Genomic DNA, 16,529 nt, shown 5'->3' with positions numbered 1-16,529 from the left:
ATCAATTCATTTAAATCCCCCTTTTAAATTTTTTTTCTAAATTTTGTTTATTGTAATGACATAACATTCTGAATGAATAATCAATCATCATTTAGTTAATTTACAAAATTTGTTATTTTCATGATTTCCTTCTGAACTTTTTTTGTGATATTATGCTATAGTATACATCTTATGCGTCGAATACGGTCATGTCCATAATGATAATAATTCATGTACTTCGAATTAATTTGTAAAGCAGTATGCTAAGTTTATGCATTGTGTAGTGTTCTTTTCTAGATGTACGCATTCTCTTGTTATGTGTGATTTGAAAAAAGGCAGAAATAAACCAAACAAACAAACAAGCAAACAAACAAACTTGTCAGTCCAGGATCCCCCTGCAAGAAAGACTTCCCAAGACTGTCTTTTACAGTGACTTGTTAACTAACAAGGAAATATCTACACTTCCTGGATGTTCTTTGACTGCTGAAATATGAGCTTAGATCATCGTGAGTTCCTTATGGGAAGTAATTTGGTGCTGAATGTGACACCACATGAAATACAGATTCTCAAAGCACAGAAATTTCACTGGGTAAACTGAATTGTACTGCATCCTTGTAACCTATATGATAATGGATATTGTGATACAGAAAGATGTTCATGAATGCATTTAGAATGATTAGTTTAACATAAAAATGGATATCAATGCATCAGGTCTGTAATCTTTTTCTTTTTCAAATCATCATTTTGACTATCACTATTACCTTCATTATCATTAATATGTGCTTTGAAACAATCTACAGAAAACTATTCTAAAAAGCACACTGAAAGGTTAACAATGTATGCTTATGACTGAAGTAAACACACACACACACACACATACACACACAAAAACACATTATAGTGTGCACATACTGATATACTGTATATTATAGACGTATTGTATACTTTATACTTAGATTTACATAACACTTGCACATCAGCATGTAGGCTCTACATGTAGTGTATACACGATGTAGGGAAATTAGTGCAAATTTGTCATTTGTTCACTTGCATATTTGTGTATCAAAACACATTATAGAATGGGTAGCGAAACCCTGCGATCTAATTGGTCGAGAGCTGTGTGTTGATTTTAACAAGCCGCACGCAGCCTCATAGAGGACAACCACTGTAAACATGTTATCGTGCTCTTGTAGCAGGAGTTTGCGCACTAAGCAAGAATTAGCGCATTCAGTAAGAGACGCCTATTGGCTAAAAAACCATGCATCCAATTATTACTGGATTCACGGATTTCATCTATGGCAAGCCAAAAGGAAATGCATCCAGTAAATTTGCCATCAGGTAATATGATTTTTTTTTTTTTTAAGATTTCTGGCAAGAACATTTTCCCCTATTCTATAGAACAGATGACACACAAGATTTTTTCCGACGTCAGTAGGAATAGCATGCATGCAGTAACTATGGAATTCAGCCTAAACCACTCGGCTTTGCCTCGTGGGTGTTAAGCATTCCATAGTTACATGTACAATGTACCTTATGCACACAATACCGACTGACGCATTCAGACTTGTGCGTCATTTCAATATTTATAAATTCAACCCTGATAGCAACAATAGCTAGGTTCACACAAGGTTTTAAACTTTAAGATGAACTCGAAGTGTTTAAATTTGATGATAAGCTTGTAGTCTGAAGAAATACATACACGCAGTGCTACTACAAGATGTAAGTAGCTGTAAACCCGATATTGTGCGATGATACAGAAGTGTACAACACACAATGGAGGTTGGCCCGGAATCTACGGGGGAATAGGGTTCACAGAGAGATCAAATTTTTCGAGTTTGTTGATTATCGTGTCCATGCGCTTACATCCCCAAATCACACGAAGGGACCCCCTGCGGCTTGTGGATAGAGCATAAACCCCCGAGATGTCTCGCGGTTCTAATCACTGACTAATCTAAAGATTGCAAACCTACGAGTGCATCCACACAATGCTAGAGTACATGCTAATCATCAAAGTTTAATACTTTGCATTAATCTTTATGATTAAAAACGTAATGTGAACCTAAACTGTGGTATGCGAGAGGGAACACCAGCTGCTTTGGTATCTAAGTGGTGATATCATCTTGGAGTCGTATCTCATAGCGCTATCTCATTTGCCTGTATGACTGAGGTTGAGTTATTTTGACATTCCTGCATGCCTTTATTATAAACACTGGATGTTTACTGAACATGAAATATGTGCACCACTGGGTTCATGTGATGTCTGTTTAAAAAGGGCACAGCTGTCCTTGACATGATGTCAATAGAACATATTGATCAGAAAGCAGCGTTTCTAGGAAAGTAGTGTAGAATGTACTGCCTGCGTAGCACGGCGGATGTTGCCACACCACAAGCCTTTGCTGATCGAGAAAATACATGCATGCATGTACCGCTTTACCTTCCCTGATATTCTTGTTTGATCATGAAAAAGCTATTATATCTTTTCATTTATATACTTCAGTGTATTCTTGTTATCTTGTGCCTGTTGCATAACTCGTAGTTCGTGTCTCTTGCTGTACTTCCAGTCCTCATTGGGTATTGAGGTTGCCACGCTGTCATGGGAATTATGTGTAAATGAGACGATAGATGAGAAACAATTGTGTTTTGTGCTTGACACACTTAAAGCTGCAATTACTCATTTTATGTTCACACTTGCCATTACGCATTCTATAAAGAGCTGTGTTTCAGGTTCAGCCAGAAATACAAGCCCCCATGACTGGCATAGCACTGTTTTCCTTGGGGCTGTGCCCCTCAAAACATAGTGCCAGCCAGTCACCTTATAATGCATGATTTCAACTGCAACATCTCAGTGCATGGTATATTTGATTATTCTATTTTTCATTGCTTCTTCATAGGGTAATAGTTTTTTTTTTTTTAAGTCTCTTCTTTTGAGCTATTTGGTGTTTACGCATAATTACTTGATTTGGAAGCTGAATTTCAAAAAGCCTCTCTACTACTAAATTTATAAATGACTCTTTAACTAGTTATACATTTTAGAAATATTAAGTTCCCATTTCTCTCACAGAATGGTATTTTTTTTAGATATGCTTTATGACTTTAAGGAAATTTAATGAATATTGTCAGTACTATCTGACCTTTCTTCAATATCATAAAATGTGCGGTGGAATTCACAGACTGTGCCTATTTAGTACACTTGTAATTAAAAAAATAAATAATTTCTGCAGCAAAAAATTTGCAATGACTTGTAGGGTTTCTTGTACTAAATGAGCACTGCAGAGTGTCTGAACCTCCTGCTGACTTGTATGAATGTCAACTTCCCACTTTTGAGGCATGTACGCAAACTGACGGAATGACAACACAAACAGTTTGCAGATCCTGAGGAAATTGCCATTTCATGGCAACACTGACAAATGTCCGCCGCTCAGGAAACGACCACCTGATGGGCTTCTCCTCCCTTCCAGCGGGATGCGACCTACGACCTCATGCACTGCCATGCACGCAAGAAATCCCGCCCATTTCCAGCTACGCCAGCAAGATATGATCAATATCTTCACGAAAAGTGCCACAAAGAGGGGAGCTTTTTGATTATAGCGACCAGGCACGCAGCTTACGATGTATATAATTTATAAATTCCCTGAACACATAAAATCATGATTTCCCTCAATATGACATTGATTATGGGGGCTTTTGCCGAAAAATCTCACTTTCAGTGCGGAAGCTTTGATTGATGTCCCTTTGCCATGTGTCTGAAATGTCCATAATTTGAGGGTAACACTGCATGAGTTATTAAACAATGTTCACATTATCGACATACATTGTTCGCATTGACACGGGCATGGGACACAGCATAACATGGCACACAGAAAAAAAAACCCAGGAACAATCCTAGGAACTGGTTTCTATTCCCTGCAGGATTGAATCAAAAATTGATCCCAAGGTTCAAACCTGCAGTTCTCAGTACACATCATGACAATGTCCTTTCACACCAGGGCAGCATACCGAGGGTATTCAATCCTTCTAACGCAAATTTTTAAAGTGCATGTCCACACTATGCTCAAGTTCAACCAAAAGTTGCCACAACGAGAATAAAAGACTGGTTGCATATCACCAGAATACATAATAAATGGGTACTATGAATAGGAACACATTTTCATTGAACAATGATATTGATCGCAAACATACAAATGTGCAAATTAGTAGAGGTGAAGATATCATGAACTCATAACTTTCCAACGTGCATACAATAATACAACAGCAATAGTGTTTTTATTGCAAAATATCATGGTTACAATGTTCCCCCACCCCCTAGGAGCCACTGACAGGTTTATACTACACAACAACAAAAAAATATCTGTAAAATCTACAAAAATGAACAGTAGAAAGCATAATGTCAATGGGACATTTGTGAAATGGTGGCATCATAATCCTATCTAATTGGCATATCATGGTTGCTGCTAATATCAATTTTACATTGTATGTAAAAAGATAAACATGGTTGCAGCTAATATCAATTTTATGTAAAAGATTAAATCTGAAATTCCATAAGTTTCCTCTTTTTTTCCCCCAATAAATTCAAGATAAATTAATAAAAAAACCATGATTAACATTCCGTTTGATTTTTGTCACTCTATTCTTCCAACCCACTCAAATATGTAGTGGAATAATGCTCTGACACGTAGGAATGAATGAACAAAAAATAATGCCATCATTCACTGCAGTACCAATCTCCCAACTCTCCCCCCCCCCCACCACCCCCGCCATGGAAGCACCCATATGCCATCATGTGTATTTGATGAATATATTCTTTACATACACACAATAAGCTGACACAGTGAGTGAGAGGCATCTGTAAGGAACTATGGAGGCAAATTGACAAATTCACATCCCACGAAAAAAAATGTGAATTAGTAGCTGCAGGCAGTATTGACTCATCTCGTAAAACCACTCCAATCTTCTAGAAACTCTTGGATTCTTCATACGACACCAAACATTATGCCCGTGTAATTGATATAATATGTAGCATGACAGATTTTTGCACACGGAAGACAGGCAGATAGAGGAGGAAAATAGATAAGGATCTGGTTAGCGGCAACTATCATTATCTCCAATGTGTTCCTACTCAGCTTAATTGGCAACATTTTGCATCCAAGAAAATCTACTCACAAGATTGATCTAGAAAAAAAAAAAATGATATTCTGATGCGGTTGGCCATCTAAGGGTAAGGTTACCACCTAGTACACGGTCAAGGATTATAATCCTCCTTTTTTCTCTTTCTCCGTTTCTGTAATCTTAAAAACATTTTGCCTAAGGGTCTGATTCATTGATCTGTGTATAGCCCTCTTTCCTTCCTATAGATACATTGTATGTGATAATACCAAATTACTGAGTAGCTGTCTTGCATACGTACTACAAACACACACATCCATACACTGTAGATTCTGTACACATACACACATACACAAATGCGATATGATAGCATGATGAGTCATTATATGTACAGGAACTTCATGGCATAAAACAGGGACACCACACACACACACACATACATGCACCCAAACAAAGAACGAATTCACAGGAGATGTATTCCTTTAACTTCCTATTAAACACAGTCGGGACGCAGTCATCATAGAGTGCTTATTACTGCATGATGCCATTAAGAGAAGCAATTGTACATTGCAAAAAATTTGTTGGGATGCTCCTAAAATGGCCACATTTTCATTAAAGACAAGAGATATGAAGGGCTATAGTGGATCAGATGATAGGGCCCCACATCATGTTCATCATGTGTAGACAGAGATAACAAATCTAAATGAACTACAGTTAAACTCGCATAAGTCGATCTTCTCGGGACTGAGCAAAACACATCGACTTAGGCGAGTTTTGACTTGTGCGTACCGGTAAGTCGAAAAAGTCGACTTACAGTTACACCACGCGTACATATGTATAATGTACATGTATGTTGTCTACTCTGGAGCCGAGAGCTGGAGCGGTGTGCCCGATATTTGCCCTTCAGCAAGACACATTATCCACATTGATGCAGGCCAGGGCTCCACACTAACTTTTATTTTGGTGGCCCGATCGGGCCACCAAAATGATTGATTTTCATTTTTTGGTGGCCCGAAAAAAAAAAAACTAAATCGGTCCTACTAAACACAGAAAAATAAATATTAAGTATAACTGAAGTGAGACAGGACGGTACCCACGTCTGAAATAAATAAATAGAAAATTTAATCATCTTATACCGTTATTCTGAGTTCTAAGATTTAGCAAATAGGCTTATAGATTATTATAAAAGTTGATGCCTGTTAAGGTGGTCAAAATTTACGTTTGAAATGAGAAAGTGGGAGCATTTGCAGACATTTGTAAACATCTGACATTTGTTTTAGCATCGTAAAGAGCCGAAAGTTACCGTTATTTATTTCTGATTGTAAAAGCAATCATCTACCATTTACAAGTATTTTAACACCTTCCGGAGCCGAATGTTACCGTTAATCATTTTCAAATGTAAAAACAAGCAACCGACATTCATTCTAGGATCTTACGGAGCTGAATATCATCCTTATTCATTTCCGAACGTGAAAGCAAACATCCGCTTTTTATTTTATCATCTGAGCCGATTGAAACCGTTAATCATTTCCAAATGTAAAAGAAACAATCTGTTACTTATTTTAGCATCGTAAGGAGCAGAATATTACCGTTATTTGATCTCCAAATTCAAAAGCAAACACCCGACATTTATTTTATGATCGTAAGGAGCCGAATGTTACTGCTGTCCACTTCTGAAAGTGAAATGAATCATTTGACAATTATTTCAGCATCGTAAGGAGCCGAATGTTATACTGTTTTTCATATTCGAACATCAAGGCAGACATCCGACATTTACTTTACCATCAAACGCAGCTGAATGTTATTGTTATTCATTTCGAAATGTTAAATAGCAAATGTCTGATATTTATTTTAGCATCTTAATTATTGAGCAGAATGTTACTGCTATTCACTTCCGAACGTAAAAGCAATCATCTGACATTTATTTTGGCATCTTCCGGAGCCGAATGTTACATGTTATTTACTTTCGAACGTAAAAAAACCCCGAACATTCGGCATTTATTTCATCATCGTACGTAGTTGAATATTATTGTTATTCATTTCAGAACGTCAAAGGGATCATTCGACATATATTTTAGCATCTTCCGGAGCTGAATGTTATTGTCATTTACTTTCGAACGTAAAAGCGAACATCCGGCATTTATTAACCCATCATCGTACTGAGTTGAATACTATTGTTATTCATTTCCGAATGCCAAGGCAAACATTCAACATTTATTTCAGCATCTTCCGGAGCCGTATTTTATCCTTATTCATTTCTGAACGCAAAATCAAATATCTGACATTAATTTTAGCACCGTACGGAACTGAATCTTACCATTATTCATTTCCAAAAGTATAAGCAAACATCCGACATTTATTTTAGTATTATACGGAGTCGAATATTACCGTTATTCATTTCCAAAATTAAGAGCAAACATCTGACATTTATTCTAGCATCTTATGGAGCCGAGTGTTACCGCTGTTCATTTCCAAAACTGAAGGCAAACATCCGGCTTTTTTGGTGGCCCGGTGTGCGTTTTTGGTGACCCCGGTCGCAAATTTACCATTCGCGAAATCGTGATTCTATTCGCGAAAAGACTCCGCTAAATATAAGGCATAGATCGCAACATTCGGCAGGGGCTACGTCGTCCTTTCACCAGGACTCGGTAACGGAAACCAAAATCTCGCGTGAGTTCTTGCGTTACCTATCGTTAATGTCAACGAAACATCGTTAATTTGCGCTTGGGATCGTTAACTCATCGTTACTACAAACATTAATTTTCCCGATCGTTAGTTTGCGTTACTAACGATTCAGGTGAAACCGCTTGCGTTAATGAAACGTTAATGTTTATTAACGCAAAGTTTCTTTTGGTATATACTGTATGTAAACAAAAACTGGCGTCTTGTGATTTTGACAGAGATTTACTACACAATAAAATCTTATTCGACTTAGGCACAGTGAATTCAATGGTTTTTCCGTGAAAATGTTCTTGGAATTTCATCGACTTAGGCGAGTATTCGACTTAAAAAATTCGACTTGTGAGTGAATTAATACACGTAAGTCAATGGGGAAAAATCGGGACTTTTTAAAATCATCGACTTGCGCGATTATTCGACATATGCGATGTCGACTTAGGCGAGTTTAACTGTATGTAAAATCCTGCATCATTTCCAATAAATGTTTTTCCTCTGAATTTTGTAATTCAAATTTTGGATACATGCATGATCAGCACATATTTTAACGTGAATTGTATACCAAAAACCATGTTACAATACACGTATGTGGAATCAAGAGCATCATACTGACGCAAAGCTTCACATTCACGATATCATAATCATGTATCTTTATGAAATATAAACAAATACACTGTACCTGCATCATGATGACGACTGACATTTATAAATATTGTTAATTTCTAAATTTCATGACCATTAAAGGCATAGTGTAGGAGAATCATGATTATGATGATGGCATTGGCAATTATGTCAACATAATAACCATGATTTTTAAAAAAATAATTATAAAGCTCTTAGTCGTATCATCATCTTGAATAAGTCTAAAACGTTATTCTCCTTCTATTATTATCATAATCATCATAATTCACCATCAACATCACCATCATCATTATCACCATCACCATTATCATCACCTGACAAGAGACAATGTACTTCACAAAATATATTGGGATATGATTCATATTTTTGAATGAGAAATTCTTGTTTCCACACTGACCTTCTGCACTTTTGCATACAATAGATACATTTGGTAATATTACATTGCAAAATGCTGAGAATTTAACTTACAAGACAGTGGAAGTTCATATACTACTGTACACCTATCAAGTCTTACTACAAAAAAAGAAATCCTTATACATGCCACACAACCCTTCGGCAAGCTAGAGTGATCTCCCTATACATATTATGTGTGTATGCACCTGAAGAGATACAACATAAAATACAATGCATACACTTCTACCTGCTCCGTTCTTTAAACACAATAGCAAAAAGGCAAAAAAAAAAGGGGGGGGATGTCCCAAAGGGCACTTTATCTACAAAGAAATATCAATGTCTCCATTATCCTTGTTCCAAATTATGCATGATCTCTTTCTACTTTGAAAAGATCATCCAGGTATTATGTATAGACTGTATGCTTCTATAAATAATCATCACTCTTCAGTGAATATAATACGGATGATGAGAATAATATACGTAAAATTATTTACAATTATTGCACAACAGCCTTTCCATAAAGCTGTACACACCAATAGCAGATTATTCTGTTAAATCATTTGGCACTGTATTATCCAATAAGCCTTGACAGGCTAATCCCAGGCTTAGCTGAGCACTGGCTGGTGAGTGGATGTCAGAAAACTTTCCCCAAAGAATGCGTAGTGACGCAGGAAATGATTAATCATTGTAACTTTTCAAGGAAAGATTGAAGGGGGGGGGGGAGGGTTGAAGGGGGAGGAGGAAGGGGGGGAGAAACCCTCTGGTTGCCTCAAGAAGAAGACCCTAAACTGCTGCTGTAAGATAAACCATTGGACGTGACAGTTCACTTAACTGGGTTTTCTCACTCGCCCTAAATCATATCGGCATAGCTCATGCCAACACTGCATTCCACTTGACCTTTGCGTGACATGCTATACCCACAGTCACATGACTTCACATGGAAGGAGGAGGGGGGGGGGGGGAGGGGATAGGGCAGCTCAATCCATGTCTCTGATGCTTCCATGCTGCTAACATTCACAGGCACGATGCTTCAATGCTACTGCACTGGCATGTTCAGCCCTCACAAATACTTGCATGTCTCTCTTACATGCACTTCAATCAAAGTGTCTGCCTGTTTTATAATGAGTTAATCCCATTGGTTTCTCCACTGATCATGAACGTGTCAGGAGTGTCTCGTACAGCTGATCTTGCCGGATAAGTCCAATTTATGATATTGTTCTCACTCGGATCAGCGCTAGAATATGTCTCATCCACCTGAAAAGCATTGAGGTATTTATTAAAGATGACTACTGTGGTGGGAACAAGGTCTTGGAATGGTTGGCTTTATGAAAAAGAATAAGGCCACATAGAGATTTATTTGATAGCCTGAATAAAAGTCACCCTTGGCGTGTTTTGTTCCACACTTTCCTTGGCATGATCCATGTTTACCGTGCCATACACTGGGACCTCATTACAGTGAGGTCAGAAATGACATGATTGTCCCTTTTATTTCCTTGTGGTGCTGGTCTACTTGTAGTTCAGCACTCTCTGTCCTTTGATTAGAAAATATTCAAAGTACCGGCACTGGGGCCCGTTGCATAAAAGTTACAATTATGGTAACTTTGCCATCCAATGGTAACTACCATGGTAACAATGCTCAACAGCCAATCAAAATCAAGAATTCCATGGAAGTTACCATTGGATGGCAAAGTTACCATAATTGTAACTTTTATGCAACAAGCCCCTGATGTTCGGTAAACATAGGTTACTGTTACTGCTGCTGTTATCAAATCAAACAAAAATACTATAATCTTTACAAAAATTACCAACTGAAGCATAGAGGCAAATGCGTGATGGAAAGAGACATTGTCTTACATTCACAACATGTGCACTACTCTCTATGCCATTAAAGGTATGTGTACTACACAACTAATGAACTTGTATGCACTACGTGTGGCTATATTGCACTGAAAGTCAAATGCGGATACAGGGTGCATTGAGTTTTTATGGGCCTTTGATGCACTCGAGTACATGAAGTATAGTGACTTTTGATGCATGGACTGTGTGGGTGCATATTCTCAGAGGTATATTACAACGAGTATCGACACTTCAACAGAAGGAGAAACTTAAGACTATTGACGTTTAGGCTCTGAGAGCCATCGAGAGTACTCTAGCACTCTCTTGACCATTCTATTGTTGTTTAGAAACCTCCCTTTATTCATTATTCTTTCTACTTAATTATGTAGGTCATCGAGGTCATCTGTAATGAACTTTGATGGCAGTATTCTGAAACTCATTACTCAGGCATTACATCTCTCTTATGAAGCATTTTGCTGGTAATGAGAGAACTTAGGGAAGATAAAGAAAAATGTTACATTCATGACCATCTTGCCTACTTGAAAACAATGAATCTACTTGCCTGCTGCATGTAGTCTAAATACTTTACATAACAGAACTACATATAAAAGAGATGAACAAATGGGCAAGATACAATGTATCTCATGCATCACAACAGTTTTATAGACACTACATTCAAGTAGTTTTGATTGTAATTTTACCCTTGATTTATTCACTACCATCATAGTAAATTTGCAAATTCTTCATAGAATGTCTTGAAATTTATGAGTTACAAAAGTGGGACCTAGGCCAATTGCTACATGTATCTACACAGAGGAAACCCCCCTCACCATTTGTTGTCTCTGATCCCAGAGCAATTAATGACTTATAATCAATTAGCTTACACTTGTTTTCAAAAATACCATAGAGCTCTCACTTAAAACTGCTACTGCCAAGGCAGGGGTGGATCCAGGAATTCTGTAAAGGGGGGGCGTGACTAATATTTCTGGTGCCACTTCCGGGTTTCAAAGCTTTCATTGTTTTTCTTTTTAATTCTTTTGTTTTTCTGGTGCCACTTCTGGGTTTCATTTCATTGTTTTTCTTTTTAATTCTTTTGTTTTTCACGAAAAATAAAGGGGGGGGGGCGTGCGCCGGTTGCGCCCCCCTCTGGATCCGCCACTGCAAGGTGTAATAACAGGGTGGTCCACAACTTGAAATTTGAGCATGTTGTAATTCCTGAAAAATTAGACTTTTAGAATACATATATGGAGTATGAATGTGGAATAGTTGCCAAATCTTTTTTTTTTAAATTCTATTCTATTTTTTTTTTTTTTTTGGGGGGGGGGGGGGGTATATGTACTGCTTCGAAGTCATTTTGTAATACAAGTATTGAATGCTAATTGTAACCTGACATACTGGACATGTACAAATTTTGGTGACGTGTAGTGAAGACATGAGAAAAAGAAATTATACAGCAGCATTTCACAAACAAACTTTGGGCTGTATCCATCGATAAAGTATGTTTGGGGTATGTGTATCTCTGTGTGTGCGTCTGTGTGTGTGTGGGGGGGGGGGGGGGAGGGGTCCCATCGAAGCATGAATTTGAAGTTTGTTTCCACAGAGAAGGCCAAGCATAAGAAAAATATCTTAATATCTATGCAGGAAGTCAGTATTACTGGACCAATATTGAAGACTTCTACATCAATGAAAGTCACTTCAACATTTTTATTACATTATTTTCTTTGACACTTTTCTACAGTATACAGCTGTCTGCTGCAGACATGTGATTCTAATCTTATAAAATTCTGAGTGTGTGCGACAAACCATTTGGACAGTAAAAATTGAGCAGATCAGCATTAACTGGCTATGTATGCCCACAATGAATGTTGATGTAGTAATTTTAACAGGCACACTAATTCTAGTATCGCCTTTTTTCCTCCTCAGAATTATTGAAAACTGGATGGAGGGGGGGTATGGTCAACATCTAGTTTGTTGCTGGCAGAGCGTGCACTGTGCGTGACATCTACACTCGCCAAGAGGATGTACCCATAATGCCTAATATCCAGGTGAAACTCGGTGTTCTGGTTTCACTTTCCCCGTGAGATTGGACGCAGGTCGATTTCTTCCTTCCTGGAGAAAGACGAGGCAACAAGGCATCTACATGCAAGGTGCCATGCTCCTCCATGATCCCCAAGCCCCCACGCTCGTGGGACGCGCTGACTTTAGGCTTCAACATTTTCAGAACTCGCAAAGTTCAGTTCCATGGAGAGAGTTCTCTTACTGCTTACATTACAAGGAACATAACATCAATCATCACCATGTATACATTTGCGTTGTCTCACATACTATGGGCACAGTAATCAGTAGCAGTCAGCAGTTTTATTGGTCTTCTAGCATTCAACAGCAGGCCTGAAATACAGCTACTTGCCGCAAGGACTGAGTGGGGACTACAAAAGGAGTTTTAAGAAAGATACTTTGGTTGGATTAACAGGAAACCTGGAAGTTCATGCTTGCAGCATAAACCTGAACAGAATTTGACATCTACTAACAACCTTGAATGTCCATCCCAAAATAACTGACATATTGTGTAACCCCCCCCCCCCCCCTCAAAAAAAAAAAGTAATATGTAATTCTGACATTTCTGGGTAAGCAGTCTTTTGGTATATATTTAACAAAAATAGCTATATAAACCCAGGACAATTCTGTAGAAATCTAACAAAAAATAAAATTACAATTATTCTCTTTTTTTCTTCTTCTTCTTCTTCTTCTTCTTTTTTTGGCATAGCAGGTAATCACTGATAAAAAGTTCAACATCTCCAATGTCCTATGAGGCAACGACAACTTAATTTGAGCACTGCATTTACACCTTGAGCAGAATCTAAATAACATGCTCTGAAAAGTCATACAAGAGCAAAGATTGTTTTGTTTTGTTTCGTTCAACAAGCCTCTAATAATACTCTGGTCTGTAAATACTGAGCATTTACAAATCATTACAGCGGAGCAATGATCTACTAGAACCCTGCACTTTTAGAGAAAAAAAAAAATCATGATAATAATAATAATAATAAGTGTCAAGTTCACAACGCTATGCTCTGCCTGAGCCATATTATGATTTCGTAGCAAAAACAAACTGTGTGCACTTGGCACATGCCTGATCTGATGACTACCCCGAGTGTTCAGCGTGTACTGTTAACAAGCTGCCCTGGAATATCTAGCACTTGTCCCTTCATTGGGAGCTAGAAGTGCTAATTGCCGAGACCTTTCGTTTCCTGCCCACTCTCTGGCTGTCTGCGTATTGAAAACGGGACAGGGATGGGCACAGCCAGTAAAGAGAGAAAGAGAGAGAGAGGAGGGAGAGAGAGGGAGAGAGAAAGGGAGAGATAGAATATGTAGAGTTGAGTTGTTTAGATACTCGGTAGCCCATGGGGGGAAAACCGAATGCCGAAATGATACCGTAGTGGCTGCATCTATGCTGCTCTCAATCTTTCCCTATTTCTAGTATTAAACTAGCAATCATCAGAATTGTGGGGGGCAGCAACAATTATATCCAGGTGCTCCCTCGGAAAGAAAAGGAATACAATGGCAAGGTTAACTTGCAGTCATAATTCAATAAAGAGCAAAACCTGCAAAGCCAAGCCAAGCTCTAACTGGCCTACCAGCTAAGAGTATAAACATGACACCAGTACATGTCTCTCGGGCCAGCCAGAAAGAAATCTAAGATATCTATCTGGTGATGTGCACCACTTTACCGTAAATGTGCACTAAATCCAATTGTAATCCTACATCCTATTAAGAGGTTTCACTAATATTGTCATAAAACACTCAGGTTAAGATGTAGGATGTACCATGCTTTTTGTTCATCTAGTCATGGGGAAATCGGTAATACCAGTACATTTATCAATTCAATTTGTTTGGTGACAGTGCATGAATGTAGTTACTTATTGAGCTGTATGCACTTCATGTGCAGGTACAATTTGATTTTTCAATAATTTTTTCCTTACCCTCTTCTCACATTCTTTTCTTTTCTTTCTTTTTTCGCCATTTGTGTATTTAAACCAACCTCGGTAATGGTAAAATATCAAAGGCCCACCCGTCATTGCCTGGTTCCATTTAACAGAGCCCTTCTTTGATTTAAGGGCAAGTCCAAGATAAGGTCCCCTCAGAAGGCAAAATTTCATCTTTGCTCAATATTGACATGTTTGGTATCATTTTGAAGCTTATGAATTGAAGTTTTGATTTCTATGGAGGAAAAAATTATATTACATAAATTTATGCAAATTTCAAGGGCTTCATTTGCATAAATGTGAAACACAGCGTTACGTATGGGACATTTATAAAAATTCATATTAATTCAAAGGAAAGCAAATGATATTTGATTGATATGTGGACATAAGAAGTTCATCAAATAGTTTAACTTGGTATGAAAATTTAGGGATTATGCAAATGATTATGCAAATTAGCTCGTGTCCTATCATGAGATGTCCCATACGTAACAAATTGAGGTCATTTTTTTAGGTTTTTTCTGAAATTGCCAAGGTTATATTAATGCCCTTTTGGAAAGTTCTAATTTATTGTTTAGAGAAATTAAATACCATAGAAAAAAGAAAAAACAGTAAAAGGAATATTTTTTATTAGGCATTGAAATAATGTTACGTATGGGACAAATGCGTTACGTATGGGACATCCTCATACATAATGCATGTGAATGCATGTAGCTAGCTGGGAAGGTCTCTCAGTACACAAATGGTCAATCATCCTGAAGAAAGCATCCCAACATTGTAGCTACTTTTTGAGTTATAGACACTTTAAACAATATGTACTTGACTGAACAATTTTCAGAAAGGGGGAGGGGAAAGTGGCAAAATACACAATGAAAAATCAGCATTAAAGGGATGGTATAGTTTTTTGCAGAAATGGGGATTCAGTTTTGAGATGATTGGAAACCAATTATATGAATTACTAAAGAGCATACAATCCTAAGACTAGAGGAATTCAAAGTTTAGTGATGGAGATCCAATTTGAAATGGTTGTGATATAAATATTTAAATAAAAATAAAGAGTAATGATTTTTTTTTTTATTGCAGGTAATACACAAATTGTCCTTATTCAAGTTTCAATAATAGCCACAACAAAATTCAAGGGTATACATACTGAGGTGTGACTCGAATCAATGACCTGACTGCTAGACAGACATCATATATCTACTCGATCACTAGGGTTCCACGCAGCAGGTATTGCTTATTTATAAAAATTAATATTTCTTGTGTCAAGTTGTTTTTTATTGAAATGAAATGGCACACTGCCCTTCATCAATGGAAGTAAACACTTTAAAGTATTCAATTTTTCAGTAGTAACTATCCTGATAAAAATAGGGCATACATGTACCTGAATGCATGCCAATTCCACAGCTACCTAGTCTTTCAGTAGCCTTTTTGGGACTATCCTCGCAGATTTTTTCGTTGCCCCTGACTATCCTCAGTCCAGGAGTGCCGTGAATCTGGGATTTTCTCATTTGTATTCGTAGTCATGCACTCTGCAAAAACTGTGGCTTATTGTATGAGAAGTCTTTGCTGTTGCACTTGCAAATTCTAAACCCCATACTACGTGGTGTTCAATGAATGTGTGGTAATGAGACACATATTTGGCACAGCAGAGACAGAGCAGGATTTTTAAATGGAACCGAGTGCTTGTCCACCTGGTTTGAGGTGAGAGAGAAAATAAATACCCGTGAATTTCCCACCCATTACAGCCTTGGCTTTTGTTTTCTGTTCTTGCTAGCATATTTGGCCTCACCTTTTTGGGAGCTTGGCACTGCAACTACATTGCTAAGCTTACCATCTTGTAGTGCTAGATAGTCAATGAGCATCATTGGGTAAGCCCACATTCAAACGAGCTATTGAGAACAAAACAGGTCAAAGTTA

At 37.7% G+C, this 16,529-nt stretch overlaps 1 protein-coding gene across 1 annotated transcript in view; it reads right to left on the bottom strand.

Moving 5' to 3' along the window:
• Window positions 1–16,529, bottom strand: part of LOC139730967 (mothers against decapentaplegic homolog 4-like) — a 51,667-nt gene that overhangs the window by 33,867 nt on the left and 1,271 nt on the right. The window lies entirely within an intron of this gene.

Source organism: Diadema antillarum, unplaced genomic scaffold (genome assembly GCF_040938485.1).
Source record: "Diadema antillarum isolate AM-2024a unplaced genomic scaffold, OU_Dant_1.0 seq00000345_RagTag, whole genome shotgun sequence".
Classification (NCBI taxonomy): domain Eukaryota; kingdom Metazoa; phylum Echinodermata; class Echinoidea; order Diadematoida; family Diadematidae; genus Diadema; species Diadema antillarum.
Note: the sequence above shows the minus strand (reverse complement) of the source record. Positions and strands in the feature narration are given on the sequence as shown.